The sequence below is a fragment of the Charadrius vociferus genome, unplaced genomic scaffold, assembly GCF_000708025.1.
Source record: "Charadrius vociferus isolate BGI_N301 unplaced genomic scaffold, ASM70802v2 scaffold498, whole genome shotgun sequence".
NCBI classification, from domain to species: domain Eukaryota; kingdom Metazoa; phylum Chordata; class Aves; order Charadriiformes; family Charadriidae; genus Charadrius; species Charadrius vociferus.
The window spans coordinates 1,686,443-1,690,674 of record NW_009649588.1 but is presented as its reverse complement, the minus strand read 5'-3'; positions in this window follow the sequence as shown (position 1 = coordinate 1,690,674).

Here is a 4,232-nt window from a genome sequence, read left to right as displayed (position 1 = left end):
ACAGGACCGCTGGTACTCTGTCTGTCCACCTCTGGAGGAGGTGAGTGCTGGCCAGCACGGCGGGGTGATGCCTCAGACGTGATGAGAGCCGTAGGATGAAAGGCGGTTGTGAGCGCAACGTATTATAAATCAAAACCCCAGATGAGCTGTACGTATAAGAGCACATAAGGATCTTACGTTACCTCCAACCTTTAATTATCTGCCTGAATCTGGCCTAACCTGCTTATCTTCTGAGCATTACTCACGGAGCTCTGGCAGGAGGAGGCGTCAACGAACACGGGAGAGGTTTGGAGCCAACACCTTCGCCAGCTGAACTGGCAGGAGTTGAGGCTTAATCACGGCCAGAAGCAGGGGGGGATAAGGGGTTTCCCCCCTTCCCAGCCTGCCCCTCCATAATGGATCCAGCTGATTACATCTCCCATCCTCTGCAGCCGAGGCGAGCTGGTTTCCCTCCCAGCCTTCCCCAACTTCAACAGTCCGACCCCACCTATGGCGAACGCCGCCAGGTTCGCGTTCCGTGGCAGCAGCTTGGCTGCCGGAGCTGTCTTCTTGACTATGGAGATATAGCAGCATCTGTCAGAAAATCTATGTGAAAACAGTCCCAGTGCCAGCAAATGGAAACTGTAGCTTTCTAATCAGCTACATTTGATTTGGTTTGATATATTTAACTTCTCTTTTTATTTTTTTTTTTCTTCCGCTATTGGCAAATGTGTTATTCTTCCTCAGAAATGAAAACAACCTGCAATTTACTGGCTTGCTTTACAGAGTCTTGGTGCAAAGAAGTGTATATCGTGATGACATCTGATATCTTTCAGTGTCATTAATTGTCTTCACCAAGCAAGGAATGGAAAGTCTTATACCCCATTTTTTTCCTCCTACTCCATCAGGATTAGCTTGCTGTTACGGGAGTGCTGGGCAGACCCGGTTCAGATTTGCCTCCATCCGGAGTCTGGGTCATTCGGTAACTCTAATCCTTAACTAAAAGGAAATGATAAAAATACCCATGAAATTAATTTTCACACCTGCAGTTGGAATTAATAATGGCAACCGGAGTGGCATCCTATTTCAGCTCCCTTGAGGTGACTAACAGTCCTGGTCATTAATATAAACCCAGCCACCAGAGGAATTCACTGTCTGAGGGATCTACCATGAAAAACAAATGATCCCCAGAGCTATGCCTGCACAATGGAAAATGGCTTTAGTCATGTATTAGTCATTTTATCACAAGATTGTATTTTTGCACTGGGAGGTTTGCGCTCTGATATTAAAAGAGAACAGAACAGAACAACAGCATTTGACTTGGTAATTTGCACGCAGGGTTTGATTATGTTCGAGCTTCCTCGCTTTAGAAGGATGCGTGTAAATGACTAAGAGCAGTAAATGAAGTCTTCTAAGTGTGAGGCTTTCTCATGCAAAGTTCACATGCATTTATTACTGTCTGCGCTTAGCATCAGTGGGTGATGCTTGTACTTCATCTTGATAAGGGAGTGGTCCGTTGCTAAAATGCTGCTTGAATTTCCCCCCCGATTCTGCTTTTCTCCCTTAATTGCAAGGGATGAAATGTGTCAAGTGTCTGCTTCACTCGGCTGGGAATCACCGCACTGCCACTGCAATTTCCCAGCCTTCAAAGATGACATGCAGCTAGCAAACTATAAAGGTAAGCAACTGCACAGTGGCTCTGAACTGCCTTCAAAAGGCATTTGCTTCTAGCGGTGGAGCAGCGTTAGTACTTCAAGCAGGGTGCAGGACAGGTGTGCACTTGAATCCTTTCGCAGAACCATCTTTCAGAAGGAATTTCTCTAATTACGTCTATTTAATCCTGCCCTAATGGCCACGTGTGACATGCCACGAGTGTCTGAAATGTAACTACCAGTTTCAGCTTTATTCTCCTCTGCTCTCAACATCGGCTTGGCTCGTGAAAAGCTAAAAACTATTGCCCCTGCCCTGGGAGCCCTCCACGCAGGTGCGAACGCATTTCTACAGCTACTCGTATTCATAACAAAAAGAAGGTGGTCTGTTGCCTCTTCTTAATACAGAGCCTGAGATGTTCTTTAAGAAAATACACACCTATTGCACACTCACTGCATTTATGGTTCTGGGGAAACAGTAATACCCTCATGATGCTGCTGGAGGGGTCTTTCCATACCTGAAGTTGTTCCGTTCCATACTTAATATGTGGTACAAAGGGCTTAAAGGTCTTCAACAATGGTGGATCTTATTTATTTGCACGTATAGGAATTAAACTGAGAGAGAGAGCGAGCAGGAGATACAGATTTGTCTCCCTGTAATTTGTACAGAGATTTCAGTCACAGCTTTTTCCTCTCCCTTTAGAGCATTTACTGGGATCAGTTACTGTGAATGCAGCCTGCGTTATTCCCTGTGGAGCAGGAGACGGGTAGGGCAGTTTCTCTCTTTATTCTTTCTGTCCCCTCTACAGATTTACACCTTTTACAGCTGTTAAGGTAACTGCCGAACTACTTAGAGACTGGCCTAGCGTAGTGGCAGGCTAGCACTTTCTGGTGTTAGTTTAGCCCCAGCAGGTTTAGATTCCATCCCCTGCAGTCTCTGCTAACAGGGATTTATTTTTTTTATCTGCCTGAAATTCAAGGTTCAGCCTAAAGTTGATTCCAGCAGCACTTAGCTGTGTCCTTTTGCAAGTGATGATCCGATCTCAAGCGCTAGGAGCCACGAATAAGAGGGGTGATATACCATAAGGTTTCTATAGTATTCCAGGCGACTCAAACAGCCTGCTTCCTTACAAATTTAAAGGAAAGATCTCCATCATGCCATATTATTCTGCAAGTACAGCTGGGAATGCAGGGCTGACCGGAGCTGGATGGGCACTGTCACGGTGAAGAATCAGGATACCAACACCTTCCTATCACCAAAATTAAACAGGTCAGTGCAAAAAAGGTGCACTTAACTCCACAAAGGTCATGTAGTGCCTTGAGTTGTATGGGTCAAGCTACCACGCGTGAACCCTGATGTCTGGTCACTCCACTGCTACATAACATTCCTGGTATTGGGGGAAAAAAAAAAAATTGCACCACCATGCCAACTCACTCCAGCAGTTGCCAGGTGCAAAGATTAATTTTTAACCTCCTTTTCATTTTCCAGGGCTAAGGCAGATGAGTAAACACTTCACGGCAAGCCTCAGCTAGGCAAACTCTTGTTAGATCAGTGGAGGTGACAGTTCCTGCGGGTCTGTCCTTTCATTTCCCCGGAGCACCCTTCTTCAGAGAGGATTTTTCTGTCTGGGTAGAAATTTCATTCTGACTGCGAGCCAGAAACCCAGCGTGAATTCCTGCGATGCCTATTTGCAGCAAAGGTGCTGCAAAGCTGCAGCTGGGTAGAAATTTCATTCTGACTGCGAGCCAGAAACCCAGCGTGAATTCCTGCGATGCCTATTTGCAGCAAAGGTGCTGCAAAGCTGCAGCTGCCGCAGCAGAGCGGAGCTGCTACAGGATTTCCTCATGGGAAAAAAAAAAAAAAAAAAAAAAAAAAAAAAAAAAAAAAAAGAAGTTCAGTTTTAGGCTTCTTGCGGCTTCTCTGAAAGATAACTACACTTTACATACATCGCTATCTGCAACTTGATTTTGGGGTCAGAAGTACAAGCATGTAAAGAGTCTGCATAAGCGGGAATGATTGGTAACCCCCCGCGTTATCTTCCCTATCACCTGCTTTTAACAATACCCAGGTTTGGAGACAATTGTCCTCCTTTAGACTGCGATGGCAGCCGGCAGGATTAGAAGCAGGGCTTCCAATCAGGAGCGGTAGCTTCTTCATCATTTTAAAAGTAAAAATGTGGTTCAAGCCTAATATGATTTAATTTCCTGACCGGTAGTGCTGCAAACCCAGGCTGGCAGTCTAAAAGCCAAGAGCCCCTAACGTTGCCACCCAGACTGAAAGTCCGATGACTGGAACTTAGCAGATAACTATGTTTTATTAGTTAGCAGATAACTATTTATTGATGCTACCCAAGAATTTTGCCTCAGCTAGGGCCAAATAAAAGCAGAGAAAATTTTTCAGAGTTTGGCCCTTCATTTGGGAATTTCAGCTAATAACACTCCGTCCTTCCTCTGTTTCACAAGTCCCCTAACTAATATACTGGGATGTGTGAAAATATTGCTATGACTCATAACCAGGGCTGCAAAGTCCAAATCCAAACTTCTTCAGAGGCTTGGAGTGGTTGGGATAAGGGCAAACTTACAAAAATGAAGACAAGAAGATGT